The 15,455-nt window shown below is 44.2% G+C and overlaps 15 non-coding genes across 15 annotated transcripts; all 15 read right to left on the bottom strand.

The window, feature by feature from the left end:
• Window positions 1–618: 618 nt before the first annotated feature.
• TRNAV-UAC (transfer RNA valine (anticodon UAC)) lies at window positions 619–691 on the bottom strand. The gene has a single exon. It is a non-coding gene; the product is annotated as a tRNA-Val (tRNA).
• A 63-nt stretch (window positions 692–754) lies between these two features.
• On the bottom strand, window positions 755–827 carry TRNAV-AAC (transfer RNA valine (anticodon AAC)). Its single transcript has one exon. It is a non-coding gene; the product is annotated as a tRNA-Val (tRNA).
• Window positions 828–891: 64 nt separating this feature from the next.
• Window positions 892–964, bottom strand: TRNAV-UAC (transfer RNA valine (anticodon UAC)). Its single transcript has one exon. It is a non-coding gene; the product is annotated as a tRNA-Val (tRNA).
• A 63-nt stretch (window positions 965–1,027) lies between these two features.
• On the bottom strand, window positions 1,028–1,100 carry TRNAV-UAC (transfer RNA valine (anticodon UAC)). Its single transcript has one exon. It is a non-coding gene; the product is annotated as a tRNA-Val (tRNA).
• Window positions 1,101–1,986: 886 nt separating this feature from the next.
• Window positions 1,987–2,059, bottom strand: TRNAV-UAC (transfer RNA valine (anticodon UAC)). Its single transcript has one exon. It is a non-coding gene; the product is annotated as a tRNA-Val (tRNA).
• A 63-nt stretch (window positions 2,060–2,122) lies between these two features.
• On the bottom strand, window positions 2,123–2,195 carry TRNAV-AAC (transfer RNA valine (anticodon AAC)). Its single transcript has one exon. It is a non-coding gene; the product is annotated as a tRNA-Val (tRNA).
• Window positions 2,196–2,259: 64 nt separating this feature from the next.
• TRNAV-UAC (transfer RNA valine (anticodon UAC)) lies at window positions 2,260–2,332 on the bottom strand. Its single transcript has one exon. It is a non-coding gene; the product is annotated as a tRNA-Val (tRNA).
• Window positions 2,333–2,395: 63 nt separating this feature from the next.
• Window positions 2,396–2,468, bottom strand: TRNAV-UAC (transfer RNA valine (anticodon UAC)). The gene has a single exon. It is a non-coding gene; the product is annotated as a tRNA-Val (tRNA).
• Window positions 2,469–3,763: 1,295 nt separating this feature from the next.
• On the bottom strand, window positions 3,764–3,836 carry TRNAV-UAC (transfer RNA valine (anticodon UAC)). The gene has a single exon. It is a non-coding gene; the product is annotated as a tRNA-Val (tRNA).
• A 199-nt stretch (window positions 3,837–4,035) lies between these two features.
• On the bottom strand, window positions 4,036–4,108 carry TRNAV-UAC (transfer RNA valine (anticodon UAC)). The gene has a single exon. It is a non-coding gene; the product is annotated as a tRNA-Val (tRNA).
• A 2,243-nt stretch (window positions 4,109–6,351) lies between these two features.
• TRNAV-UAC (transfer RNA valine (anticodon UAC)) lies at window positions 6,352–6,424 on the bottom strand. The gene has a single exon. It is a non-coding gene; the product is annotated as a tRNA-Val (tRNA).
• A 744-nt stretch (window positions 6,425–7,168) lies between these two features.
• TRNAV-UAC (transfer RNA valine (anticodon UAC)) lies at window positions 7,169–7,241 on the bottom strand. The gene has a single exon. It is a non-coding gene; the product is annotated as a tRNA-Val (tRNA).
• Window positions 7,242–9,484: 2,243 nt separating this feature from the next.
• TRNAV-UAC (transfer RNA valine (anticodon UAC)) lies at window positions 9,485–9,557 on the bottom strand. Its single transcript has one exon. It is a non-coding gene; the product is annotated as a tRNA-Val (tRNA).
• A 2,793-nt stretch (window positions 9,558–12,350) lies between these two features.
• Window positions 12,351–12,423, bottom strand: TRNAV-UAC (transfer RNA valine (anticodon UAC)). Its single transcript has one exon. It is a non-coding gene; the product is annotated as a tRNA-Val (tRNA).
• Window positions 12,424–14,943: 2,520 nt separating this feature from the next.
• On the bottom strand, window positions 14,944–15,016 carry TRNAV-UAC (transfer RNA valine (anticodon UAC)). The gene has a single exon. It is a non-coding gene; the product is annotated as a tRNA-Val (tRNA).
• Window positions 15,017–15,455: the final 439 nt, after the last annotated feature.

Genomic DNA, 15,455 nt, shown 5'->3' with positions numbered 1-15,455 from the left:
CATAGATACGTAGTAATGCTGAAATTTCCAATAGACCTAGCTTTTTTATGCCCAATCACGATGGACAAAATATGTGTCTACCAGGGCTCGAACCTGGGACCTTCCCCGTGTAAAGCGGACGTGATAACCACTACACCATAGATACGTAGTAATACTGAGCTTTCCAAGAGACCTAGCTTTTTTATGCCCAATCACGATGGACAAAATATGTATCTATCAGGGTCGAACATGGGACCTTCCGCGTGTAAAACGGACGTGATAACCACTACACCCTAGATACGTAGTAATACTGAGTTTTCCAAGAGACCTAGCTTTTTTTATGTCCTATCACGATGGTCAAAATATGTATCTACCAGGACCCGAACCTGGGACCTTCCGCGAGTAAAGCGGACGTGATAACCACTACACCATAGATACGTCGTAATGCTGAGTTTTCCAAGAGACCTAGCTTTTTTATGCCCAATCACGATGGACAAAATATGTATCTAACAGGGCTCGAACCTGGGACCTTGCACGTGTTAGGCGGACGTGATAACCGCTACACCATATATAAGTAGTAATACTGAGTTTTCCGAGAGATCTAGCTAATTTTTATGCCCAATCACGATGGTCAAAATATGTATCTACCAGGGCTTGAACCTGGGACCTACCGCGTGTAAAGCGGACGTGATAACCACTACACCATAGATACGTAGTAATACTGAGTTTTCCAAGAGACCTAGCTTTTTTATGTCCTATCACGATGGTCAAAATATGCATCTACCAGGGCTCGAACCTGGGACCATCCGCGTGTTAGGCGGACGTGATAACCACTACACCACAGATACGTAGTAATACTGAGTTTTCCAAGAGACCTAGCTTTTTTTATGTCCTATCACGATGGTCAAAATATGTATCTACCAGGACCCGAACCTGGGACCTTCCGCGTGTAAAGCGGACGTGATAACCACTACACCATAGATACGTAATAATACTGAGTTTTCCAAGATAACTAGCTTTATTATGCCCAATTACGATGGACAAAGTATGTATCTACCAGGTCTCGAACCTGGGACCTTCCGCGTGTAAAGCGGACGTGATAACCACTACACCATAGACACGTCGTAATGCTGAGTTTTCCGAGAGATCTAGCTAATTTTTATGCCCAATCACGATGGTCAAAATATGTATCTAACAGGGCTCGAACCTGGGACCTTCCGCGTGTAAAGCGGACGTAATAACCACTACAACATAGATACGTAGTTGCGCTGAGTTTTCCAAGAGACCTAGCTTTTTTATGCCCAATCACGATGGACAAAATATGTATCTACCAGGGCTCGAACATGGGACCTTCCGCGTGTAAAGCGGACGTGATAACCACTACACCCTAGATACGTAGTAATACTGAGTTTTTCAAGAGACCTAGCTTTTTTATGCCCAATCACGATGGACAAAATATGTGTCTAGCAGGGCTCGAACCTGGGACCTTCCCCGTGTAAAGCGGACGTGATAACCACTACACCACAGATACGTAGCAATACTGAGTTTTCCAAGAGACCTAGCTTTTTTTATGTCCTATCACGATGGTCAAAATATGTATCTAACAGGGCTCGAACCTGGGACCTTGCACGTGTTAGGCGGACGTGATAACCGCTACACCATATATAAGTAGTAATACTGAGTTTTCCGAGAGATCTAGCTAATTTTTATGCCCAATCACGATGGTCAAAATATGTATCTACCTGGGCTCGAACCTGGGACCTTCCGCGTGTAAAGCGGACGTGATAGCCACTACAACATAGATACGTAGTAATGCTGAAATTTCCAATAGACCTAGCTTTTTTATGCCCAATCACGATGGACAAAATATGTGTCTACCAGGGCTCGAACCTGGGACCTTCCCCGTGTAAAGCGGACGTGATAACCACTACACCATAGATACGTAGTAATACTGAGTTTTCCGAGAGATCTAGCTAATTTTTATGCCCAATCACGATGGTCAAAATATGTATCTACCAGGGCTTGAACCTGGGACCTACCGCGTGTAAAGCGGACGTGATAACCACTACACCATAGATACGTAGTAATACTGAGTTTTCCAAGAGACCTAGCTTTTTTATGTCCTATCACGATGGTCAAAATATGCATCTACCAGGGCTCGAACCTGGGACCATCCGCGTGTTAGGCGGACGTGATAACCACTACACCACAGATACGTAGTAATACTGAGTTTTCCAAGAGACCTAGCTTTTTTTATGTCCTATCACGATGGTCAAAATATGTATCTACCAGGACCCGAACCTGGGACCTTCCGCGTGTAAAGCGGACGTGATAACCACTACACCATAGATACGTAATAATACTGAGTTTTCCAAGATAACTAGCTTTATTATGCCCAATTACGATGGACAAAGTATGTATCTACCAGGTCTCGAACCTGGGACCTTCCGCGTGTAAAGCGGACGTGATAACCACTACACCATAGATACGTCGTAATGCTGAGTTTTCCGAGAGATCTAGCTAATTTTTATGCCCAATCACGATGGTCAAAATATGTATCTAACAGGGCTCGAACCTGGGACCTTCCGCGTGTAAAGCGGACGTAATAACCACTACAACATAGATACGTAGTAGCGCTGAGTTTTCCAAGAGACCTAGCTTTTTTATGCCCAATCACGATGGACAAAATATGTATCTACCAGGGCTCGAACATGGGACCTTCCGCGTGTAAAGCGGACGTGATAACCACTACACCCTAGATACGTAGTAATACTGAGTTTTTCAAGAGACCTAGCTTTTTTATGCCCAATCACGATGGACAAAATATGTGTCTAGCAGGGCTCGAACCTGGGACCTTCCCCGTGTAAAGCGGACGTGATAACCACTACACCACAGATACGTAGCAATACTGAGTTTTCCAAGAGACCTAGCTTTTTTTATGTCCTATCACGATGGTCAAAATATGTATCTAACAGGGCTCGAACCTGGGACCTTGCACGTGTTAGGCGGACGTGATAACCGCTACACCATATATAAGTAGTAATACTGAGTTTTCCGAGAGATCTAGCTAATTTTTATGCCCAATCACGATGGTCAAAATATGTATCTACCTGGGCTCGAACCTGGGACCTTCCGCGTTTAAAGCGGACGTGATAGCCACTACAACATAGATACGTAGTAATGCTGAAATTTCCAATAGACCTAGCTTTTTTATGCCCAATCACGATGGACAAAATATGTGTCTACCAGGGCTCGAACCTGGGACCTTCCCCGTGTAAAGCGGACGTGATAACCACTACACCATAGATACGTAGTAATACTGAGCTTTCCAAGAGACCTAGCTTTTTTATGCCCAATCACGATGGACAAAATATGTATCTATCAGGGCTCGAACATGGGACCTTCCGCGTGTAAAGCGGACGTGATAACCACTACACCCTAGATACGTAGTAATACTGAGTTTTCCAAGAGACCTAGCTTTTTTTATGTCCTATCACGATGGTCAAAATATGTATCTACCAGGACCCGAACCTGGGACCTTCCGCGAGTAAAGCGGACGTGATAACCACTACACCATAGATACGTCGTAATGCTGAGTTTTCCAAGAGACCTAGCTTTTTTATGCCCAATCACGATGGACAAAATATGTATCTAACAGGGCTCGAACCTGGGACCTTGCACGTGTTAGGCGGACGTGATAACCGCTACACCATATATAAGTAGTAATACTGAGTTTTCCGAGAGATCTAGCTAATTTTTATGCCCAATCACGATGGTCAAAATATGTATCTACCAGGGCTCGAACCTGGGACCTTCCGCGTGTAAAGCGGACGTGATAACCACTACAACATAGATACGTAGTAATGCTGAAATTTCCAAGAGACCTAGCTTTTTTATGCCCAATCACGATGGACAAAATATGTGTCTACCAGGCCTCGAACCTGGGACCTTCCCCGTGTAAATCGGACGTGATAACCACTACACCATAGATACGTAGTAATACTGAGTTTTCCAAGAGACCTAGCTTTTTTATGTCCTATCACGATGGTCAAAATATGTATCTACCAGGGCTCGAACCTGGGACCTTCCGCGTGTAAAGCGGGCGTGATAACCACTACACCATAAATACGTAGTAATGCTGAGTTTTCCGAGAGATCTTGCTTTTTTATGCCCAATCACGATGGACAAATATGTATCTAACAGGGCTCGAACCTGGGACCTTGCACGTGTTAGGCGGACGTGATAACCACTCCACCATATATAAGTAGTAATACTGAGTTTTCCGAGAGATCTAGCTAATTTTTATGCCCAATCACGATGGACAAAACATGTATCTACCAGGGCTCGAACATGGGACCTTCCGCGTGTAAAGCGGACGTGATAACCACTACAACATAGATACGTAGTAATGCTGAAATTTCCAATAGACCTAGCTTTTCTATGCCCAATCACGATGGACAAAATATGTGTCTACCAGGGCTCGAACCTGGGACCTTCCCCGTGTAAAGCGGACGTGATAACCACTACACCATAGATACGTAGTAATACTGAGCTTTCCAAGAGACCTAGCTTTTTTATGCCCAATCACGATGGACAAAATATGTATCTACCAGGGCTCGAACATGGGACCTTCCGCGTGTAAAGCGGACGTGATAACCACTACACCCTAGATACGTAGTAATACTGAGTTTTCCAAGAGACCTAGCTTTTTTTATGTCCTATCACGATGGTCAAAATATGTATCTACCAGGGCTCGAACCTGGGACCTTCCGCGTGTAAAGCGGACGTGATAGCCACTACAACATAGATACGTATTAATGCTGAAATTTCCAATAGACCTAGCTTTTTTATGCCCAATCACGATGGACAAAATATGTGTCTACCAGGGCTCGAACCTGGGACCTTCCCCGTGTAAAGCGGACGTGATAACCACTACAACATAGATACGTAGTAATACTGAGCTTTCCAAGAGACCTAGCTTTTTTATGCCCAATCACGATGGACAAAATATGTATCTACCAGGGCTCGAACATGGGACCTTCCGCGTGTAAAGCGGACGTGATAACCACTACACCCTAGATACGTAGTAATACTGAGTTTTCCAACACCTAGCTTTTTATGTCCTATCACGATGGTCAAAATATGTATCTACCAGGGCTCGAACATGGGACCTTCCGCGTGTAAAGCGGACGTGATAACCACTACACCCTAGATACGTAGTAATACTGAGTTTTCCAAGAGACCTAGCTTTTTTTATGTCCTATCACGATGGTCAAAATATGTGTCTACCAGGGCTCGAACCTGGGACCTTCCCCGTGTAAAGCGGACGTGATAACCACTACACCATAGATACGTAGTAATACTGAGCTTTCCAAGAGACCTAGCTTTTTTATGCCCGATCACGATGGACAAAATATGTATCTACCAGGGCTCGAACATGGGACCTTCCGCGTGTAAAGCGGACGTGATAACCACTACACCCTAGATACGTAGTAATACTGAGTTTTCCAAGAGACCTAGCTTTTTTTATGTCCTATCACGATGGTCAAAATATGTATCTACCAGGACCCGAACCTGGGACCTTCCGCGAGTAAAGCGGACGTGATAACCACTACACCATAGATACGTCGTAATGCTGAGTTTTCCAAGAGACCTAGCTTTTTTATGCCCAATCACGATGGACAAAATATGTATCTAACAGGGCTCGAACCTGGGACCTTGCACGTGTTAGGCGGACGTGATAACCGCTACACAATATATAAGTAGTAATACTGAGTTTTCCGAGAGATTTAGCTAATTTTTATGCCCAATCACGATGGTCAAAATATGTATCTAACAGGGCTCGAACCTGGGACCTTCCGCGTGTAAAGCGGACGTGATAACCACTACACCATAAATACGTAGTAATGCTGAGTTTTCCGAGAGATCTTGCTTTTTTAAGCCCAATCACGATGGACAAATATGTATCTAACAGGGCTCGAACCTGGGACCTTGCACGTGTTAGGCGGACGTGATAACCACTCCACCATATATAAGTAGTAATTCTGAGTTTTCAGAGAGATCTAGCTAATTTTTATGCCCAATCACGATGGACAAAACATGGATCTACCAGGGCTCGAACATGGGACCTTCCGCGTGTAAAGCGGACGTGATAACCACTACAACATAGATACGTAGTAATGCTGAAATTTCCAATAGACCTAGCTTTTTTATGCCCAATCACGATGGACAAAATATGTGTCTACCAGGGCTCGAACCTGGGACCTTCCCCGTGTAAAGCGGACGTGATAACCACTACAACATAGATACGTAGTAATACTGAGCTTTCCAAGAGACCTAGCTTTTTTGTGTCCTATCACGATGGTCAAAATATGTATCTACCAGGGCTCGAACCTGGGACCTTCCGCGTGTAAAGCGGGCGTGATAACCACTACACCATAAATACGTAGTAATGCTGAGTTTTCCGAGAGATCTTGCTTTTTTAAGCCCAATCACGATGGACAAATATGTATCTAACAGGGCTCGAACCTGGGACCTTGCACGTGTTAGGCGGACGTGATAACCACTCCACCATATATAAGTAGTAATACTGAGTTTTCAGAGAGATCTAGCTAATTTTTATGCCCAATCACGATGGACAAAACATGGATCTACCAGGGCTCGAACATGGGACCTTCCGCGTGTAAAGCGGACGTGATAACCACTACAACATAGATACGTAGTAATGCTGAAATTTCCAATAGACCTAGCTTTTTTATGCCCAATCACGATGGACAAAATATGTATCTACCAGGGCTCGAACCTGGGACTTTCCGCGTGTAAAGCGGACGTGATAACCACTACAACATAGATACGTAGTAATGCTGAAATTTCCAATAGACCTAGCTTTTTTATGCCCAATCACGATGGACAAAATATGTGTCTACCAGGGCTCGAACCTGGGACCTTCCCCGTGTAAAGCGGACGTGATAACCACTACAACATAGATACGTAGTAATGCTGAAATTTCCAAGAGACCTAGCTTTTTTATGCCCAATCACGATGGACAAAATATGTGTCTACCAGGCCTCGAACCTGGGACCTTCCCCGTGTAAATCGGACGTGATAACCACTACACCATAGATACGTAGTAATACTGAGTTTTCCAAGAGACCTAGCTTTTTTATGTCCTATCACGATGGTCAAAATATGTATCTACCAGGGCTCGAACCTGGGACCTTCCGCGTGTAAAGCGGGCGTGATAACCACTACACCATAAATACGTAGTAATGCTGAGTTTTCCGAGAGATCTTGCTTTTTTATGCCCAATCACGATGGACAAATATGTATCTAACAGGGCTCGAACCTGGGACCTTGCACGTGTTAGGCGGACGTGATAACCACTCCACCATATATAAGTAGTAATACTGAGTTTTCCGAGAGATCTAGCTAATTTTTATGCCCAATCACGATGGACAAAACATGTATCTACCAGGGCTCGAACATGGGACCTTCCGCGTGTAAAGCGGACGTGATAACCACTACAACATAGATACGTAGTAATGCTGAAATTTCCAATAGACCTAGCTTTTCTATGCCCAATCACGATGGACAAAATATGTGTCTACCAGGGCTCGAACCTGGGACCTTCCCCGTGTAAAGCGGACGTGATAACCACTACACCATAGATACGTAGTAATACTGAGCTTTCCAAGAGACCTAGCTTTTTTATGCCCAATCACGATGGACAAAATATGTATCTACCAGGGCTCGAACATGGGACCTTCCGCGTGTAAAGCGGACGTGATAACCACTACACCCTAGATACGTAGTAATACTGAGTTTTCCAAGAGACCTAGCTTTTTTTATGTCCTATCACGATGGTCAAAATATGTATCTACCAGGGCTCGAACCTGGGACCTTCCGCGTGTAAAGCGGACGTGATAGCCACTACAACATAGATACGTATTAATGCTGAAATTTCCAATAGACCTAGCTTTTTTATGCCCAATCACGATGGACAAAATATGTGTCTACCAGGGCTCGAACCTGGGACCTTCCCCGTGTAAAGCGGACGTGATAACCACTACAACATAGATACGTAGTAATACTGAGCTTTCCAAGAGACCTAGCTTTTTTATGCCCAATCACGATGGACAAAATATGTATCTACCAGGGCTCGAACATGGGACCTTCCGCGTGTAAAGCGGACGTGATAACCACTACACCCTAGATACGTAGTAATACTGAGTTTTCCAACACCTAGCTTTTTATGTCCTATCACGATGGTCAAAATATGTATCTACCAGGGCTCGAACATGGGACCTTCCGCGTGTAAAGCGGACGTGATAACCACTACACCCTAGATACGTAGTAATACTGAGTTTTCCAAGAGACCTAGCTTTTTTTATGTCCTATCACGATGGTCAAAATATGTGTCTACCAGGGCTCGAACCTGGGACCTTCCCCGTGTAAAGCGGACGTGATAACCACTACACCATAGATACGTAGTAATACTGAGCTTTCCAAGAGACCTAGCTTTTTTATGCCCGATCACGATGGACAAAATATGTATCTACCAGGGCTCGAACATGGGACCTTCCGCGTGTAAAGCGGACGTGATAACCACTACACCCTAGATACGTAGTAATACTGAGTTTTCCAAGAGACCTAGCTTTTTTTATGTCCTATCACGATGGTCAAAATATGTATCTACCAGGACCCGAACCTGGGACCTTCCGCGAGTAAAGCGGACGTGATAACCACTACACCATAGATACGTCGTAATGCTGAGTTTTCCAAGAGACCTAGCTTTTTTATGCCCAATCACGATGGACAAAATATGTATCTAACAGGGCTCGAACCTGGGACCTTGCACGTGTTAGGCGGACGTGATAACCGCTACACAATATATAAGTAGTAATACTGAGTTTTCCGAGAGATTTAGCTAATTTTTATGCCCAATCACGATGGTCAAAATATGTATCTAACAGGGCTCGAACCTGGGACCTTCCGCGTGTAAAGCGGACGTGATAACCACTACACCATAAATACGTAGTAATGCTGAGTTTTCCGAGAGATCTTGCTTTTTTAAGCCCAATCACGATGGACAAATATGTATCTAACAGGGCTCGAACCTGGGACCTTGCACGTGTTAGGCGGACGTGATAACCACTCCACCATATATAAGTAGTAATTCTGAGTTTTCAGAGAGATCTAGCTAATTTTTATGCCCAATCACGATGGACAAAACATGGATCTACCAGGGCTCGAACATGGGACCTTCCGCGTGTAAAGCGGACGTGATAACCACTACAACATAGATACGTAGTAATGCTGAAATTTCCAATAGACCTAGCTTTTTTATGCCCAATCACGATGGACAAAATATGTGTCTACCAGGGCTCGAACCTGGGACCTTCCCCGTGTAAAGCGGACGTGATAACCACTACAACATAGATACGTAGTAATACTGAGCTTTCCAAGAGACCTAGCTTTTTTGTGTCCTATCACGATGGTCAAAATATGTATCTACCAGGGCTCGAACCTGGGACCTTCCGCGTGTAAAGCGGGCGTGATAACCACTACACCATAAATACGTAGTAATGCTGAGTTTTCCGAGAGATCTTGCTTTTTTAAGCCCAATCACGATGGACAAATATGTATCTAACAGGGCTCGAACCTGGGACCTTGCACGTGTTAGGCGGACGTGATAACCACTCCACCATATATAAGTAGTAATACTGAGTTTTCAGAGAGATCTAGCTAATTTTTATGCCCAATCACGATGGACAAAACATGGATCTACCAGGGCTCGAACATGGGACCTTCCGCGTGTAAAGCGGACGTGATAACCACTACAACATAGATACGTAGTAATGCTGAAATTTCCAATAGACCTAGCTTTTTTATGCCCAATCACGATGGACAAAATATGTATCTACCAGGGCTCGAACCTGGGACTTTCCGCGTGTAAAGCGGACGTGATAACCACTACAACATAGATACGTAGTAATGCTGAAATTTCCAATAGACCTAGCTTTTTTATGCCCAATCACGATGGACAAAATATGTGTCTACCAGGGCTCGAACCTGGGACCTTCCCCGTGTAAAGCGGACGTGATAACCACTACAACATAGATACGTAGTAATACTGAGCTTTCCAAGAGACCTAGCTTTTTTATGCCCAATCACGATGGACAAAATATGTATCTACCAGGGCTCGAACATGGGACCTTCCGCGTGTAAAGCGGACGTGATAACCACTACACCCTAGATACGTAGTAATACTGAGTTTTCCAAGAGACCTAGCTTTTTTTATGTCCTATCACGATGGTCAAAATATGTATCTACCAGGGCTCGAACCTGGGACCTTCCGCGTGTAAAGCGGACGTGATAGCCACTACAACATAGATACGTAGTAATGCTGAAATTTTCAATAGACCTAGCTTTTTTATGCCCAATCACGATGGACAAAATATGTGTCTACCAGGGCTCGAACCTGGGACGTTCCCCGTGTAAAGCGGACGTGATAACCACTACACCATAGATACGTAGTAATACTGAGCTTTCCAAGAGACCTAGCTTTTTTATGCCCAATCACGATGGACAAAATATGTATCTATCAGGGCTCGAACATGGGACCTTCCGCCTGTAAAGCGGACGTGATAACCACTACACCCTAGATACGTAGTAATACTGAGTTTTCCAAGAGACCTAGCTTTTTTTATGTCCTATCACGATGGTCAAAATATGTATCTACCAGGACCCGAACCTGGGACCTTCCGCGAGTAAAGCGGACGTGATAACCACTACACCATAGATACGTCGTAATGCTGAGTTTTCCGAGAGACCTAGCTTTTTTATGCCCAATCACGATGGACAAAATATGTATCTATCAGGGCTCGAACATGGGACCTTCCGCCTGTAAAGCGGACGTGATAACCACTACACCCTAGATACGTAGTAATACTGAGTTTTCCAAGAGACCTAGCTTTTTTATGTCCTATCACGATGGTCAAAATATGTATCTACCAGGACCCGAACCTGGGACCTTCCGCGAGTAAAGCGGACGTGATAACCACTACACCATAGATACGTCGTAATGCTGAGTTTTCCGAGAGACCTAGCTTTTTTATGCCCAATCACGATGGACAAAATATGTATCTAACAGGGCTCGAACCTGGGACCTTGCACGTGTTAGGCGGACGTGATAACCGCTACACAATATATAAGTAGTAATACTGAGTTTTCCGAGAGATCTAGCTAATTTTTATGCCCAATCACGATGGTCAAAATATGTATCTAACAGGGCTCGAACCTGGGACCTTCCGCGTGTAAAGCGGACGTGATAACCACTACACCATAAATACGTAGTAATGCTGAGTTTTCCGAGAGATCTTGCTTTTTTAAGCCCAATCACGATGCACAAATATGTATCTAACAGGGCTCGAACCTGGGACCTTGCACGTGTTAGGCGGACGTGATAACCACTCCACCATATATAAGTAGTAATACTGAGTTTTCAGAGAGATCTAGCTAATTTTTATGCCCAATCACGATGGACAAAACATGGATCTACCAGGGCTCGAACATGGGACCTTCCGCGTGTAAAGCGGACGTGATAACCACTACAACATAGATACGTAGTAATGCTGAAATTTCCAATAGACCTAGCTTTTTTATGCCCAATCACGATGGACAAAATATGTATCTATCAGGGCTCGAACATGGGACCTTCCGCCTGTAAAGCGGACGTGATAACCACTACACCCTAGATACGTAGTAATACTGAGTTTTCCAAGAGACCTAGCTTTTTTTATGTCCTATCACGATGGTCAAAATATGTATCTACCAGGGCTCGAACATGGGACCTTCCGCGTGTAAAGCGGACGTGATAACCACTACACCCTAGATACGTAGTAATACTGAGTTTTCCAAGAGACCTAGCTTTTTTTATGTCCTATCACGATGGTCAAAATATGTATCTACCAGGGCTCGAACCTGGGACCTTCCGCGTGTAAAGCGGACGTGATAGCCACTACAACATAGATACGTAGTAATGCTGAAATTTCCAATAGACCTAGCTTTTTTATGCCCAATCACGATGGACAAAATATGTGTCTACCAGGGCTCGAACCTGGGACCTTCCGCGAGTAAAGCGGACGTGATAACCACTACACCATAGATACGTCGTAATGCTGAGTTTTCCGAGAGACCTAGCTTTTTTATGCCCAATCACGATGGACAAAATATGTATCTAACAGGGCTCGAACCTGGGACCTTGCACGTGTTAGGCGGACGTGATAACCGCTACACCATATATAAGTAGTAATACTGAGTTTTCCGAGAGATCTAGCTAATTTTTATGCCCAATCACGATGGTCAAAATATGTATCTACCAGGGCTTGAACCTGGGACCTACCGCGTGTAAAGCGGACGTGATAACCACTACACCATAGATACGTAGTAATACTGAGTTTTCCAAGAGACCTAGCTTTTTTATGTCCTATCACGATGGACAAATATGTATCTAACAGGGCTCGAACCTGGGACCTTGCACGTGTTAGGCGGACGTGATAACCACTCCACCATATATAAGTAGTAATACTGAGTTTTCAGAGAGATCTAGCTAATTTTTATGCCCAATCACGATGGACAAAACATGGATCTACCAGGGCTCGAACATGGGACCTTCCGCGTGTAAAGCGGACGTGATAACCACTACACCCTAGATACGTAGTAATACTGAGTTTTCCAAGAGACCTAGCTTTTTTTATGTCCTATCACGATGGTCAAAATATGTATCTACCAGGACCCGAACCTGGGACCTTCCGCGAGTAAAGCGGACGTGATAACCACTACACCATAGATACGTCGTAATGCTGAGTTTTCCAAGAGACCTAGCTTTTTTATGCCCAATCACGATGGACAAAATATGTATCTAACAGGGCTCGAACCTGGGACCTTGCACGTGTTAGGCGGAGGTGATAACCGCTACACCATATATAAGTAGTAATACTGAGTTTTCCGAGAGATCTAGCTAATTTTTATGCCCAATCACGATGGTCAAAATATGTATCTAACAGGGCTCGAACCTGGGACCTTCCGCGTGTAAAGCGGACGTGATAACCACTACACCATAAATACGTAGTAATGCTGAGTTTTCCGAGAGATCTTGCTTTTTTAAGCCCAATCACGATGGACAAATATGTATCTAACAGGGCTCGAACCTGGGACCTTGCACGTGTTAGGCGGACGTGATAACCACTCCACCATATATAAGTAGTAATACTGAGTTTTCAGAGAGATCTAGCTAATTTTTATGCCCAATCACGATGGACAAAACATGGATCTACCAGGGCTCGAACATGGGACCTTCCGCGTGTAAAGCGGACGTGATAACCACTACAACATAGATACGTAGTAATGCTGAAATTTCCAATAGACCTAGCTTTTTTATGCCCAATCACGATGGACAAAATATGTGTCTACCAGGGCTCGAACCTGGGACCTTCCCCGTGTAAAGCGGACGTGATAACCACTACAACATAGATACGTAGTAATACTGAGCTTTCCAAGAGACCTAGCTTTTTTATGCCCAATCACGATGGACAAAATATGTATCTACCAGGGCTCGAACATGGGACCTTCCGCGTGTAAAGCGGACGTGATAACCACTACACCCTAGATACGTAGTAATACTGAGTTTTCCAAGAGACCTAGCTTTTTTTATGTCCTATCACGATGGTCAAAATATGTATCTACCAGGGCTCGAACCTGGGACCTTCCGCGTGTAAAGCGGACGTGATAGCCACTACAACATAGATACGTAGTAATGCTGAAATTTCCAATAGACCTAGCTTTTTTATGCCCAATCACGATGGACAAAATATGTGTCTACCAGGGCTCGAACCTGGGACCTTCCCCGTGTAAAGCGGACGTGATAACCACTACACCATAGATACGTAGTAATACTGAGCTTTCCAAGAGACCTAGCTTTTTTATGCCCAATCACGATGGACAAAATATGTATCTATCAGGGTCGAACATGGGACCTTCCGCGTGTAAAGCGGACGTGATAACCACTACACCCTAGATACGTAGTAATACTGAGTTTTCCAAGAGACCTAGCTTTTTTTATGTCCTATCACGATGGTCAAAATATGTATCTACCAGGACCCGAACCTGGGACCTTCCGCGAGTAAAGCGGACGTGATAACCACTACACCATAGATACGTCGTAATGCTGAGTTTTCCAAGAGACCTAGCTTTTTTATGCCCAATCACGATGGACAAAATATGTATCTAACAGGGCTCGAACCTGGGACCTTGCACGTGTTAGGCGGACGTGATAACCGCTACACAATATATAAGTAGTAATACTGAGTTTTCCGAGAGATTTAGCTAATTTTTATGCCCAATCACGATGGTCAAAATATGTATCTAACAGGGCTCGAACCTGGGACCTTCCGCGTGTAAAGCGGACGTGATAACCACTACACCATAAATACGTAGTAATGCTGAGTTTTCCGAGAGATCTTGCTTTTTTAAGCCCAATCACGATGGACAAATATGTATCTAACAGGGCTCGAACCTGGGACCTTGCACGTGTTAGGCGGACGTGATAACCACTCCACCATATATAAGTAGTAATACTGAGTTTTCAGAGAGATCTAGCTAATTTTTATGCCCAATCACGATGGACAAAACATGGATCTACCAGGGCTCGAACATGGGACCTTCCGCGTGTAAAGCGGACGTGATAACCACTACAACATAGATACGTAGTAATGCTGAAATTTCCAATAGACCTAGCTTTTTTATGCCCAATCACGATGGACAAAATATGTGTCTACCAGGGCTCGAACCTGGGACCTTCCCCGTGTAAAGCGGACGTGATAACCACTACAACATAGATACGTAGTAATACTGAGCTTTCCAAGAGACCTAGCTTTTTTGTGTCCTATCACGATGGTCAAAATATGTATCTACCAGGGCTCGAACCTGGGACCTTCCGCGTGTAAAGCGGGCGTGATAACCACTACACCATAAATACGTAGTAATGCTGAGTTTTCCGAGAGATCTTTCTTTTTTAAGCCCAATCACGATGGACAAATATGTATCTAACAGGGCTCGAACCTGGGACCTTGCACGTGTTAGGCGGACGTGATAACCACTCCACCATATATAAGTAGTAATACTGAGTTTTCAGAGAGATCTAGCTAATTTTTATGCCCAATCACGATGGACAAAACATGGATCTACCAGGGCTCGAACATGGGACCTTCCGCGTGTAAAGCGGACGTGATAACCACTACAACATAGATACGTAGTAATGCTGAAATTTCCAATAGACCTAGCTTTTTTATGCCCAATCACGATGGACAAAATATGTATCTACCAGGGCTCGAACCTGGGACTTTCCGCGTGTAAAGCGGACGTGATAACCACTACAACATAGATACGTAGTAATGCTGAAATTTCCAATAGACCTA

Source organism: Phalangium opilio, unplaced genomic scaffold (assembly GCF_054372755.1).
Source record: "Phalangium opilio isolate 3A_F unplaced genomic scaffold, DU_Popi_V2 ptg000013l_1, whole genome shotgun sequence".
Taxonomy (NCBI): Eukaryota; Metazoa; Arthropoda; class Arachnida; order Opiliones; family Phalangiidae; genus Phalangium; species Phalangium opilio.
This window is presented reverse-complemented; position numbering and strand designations above follow the sequence as displayed.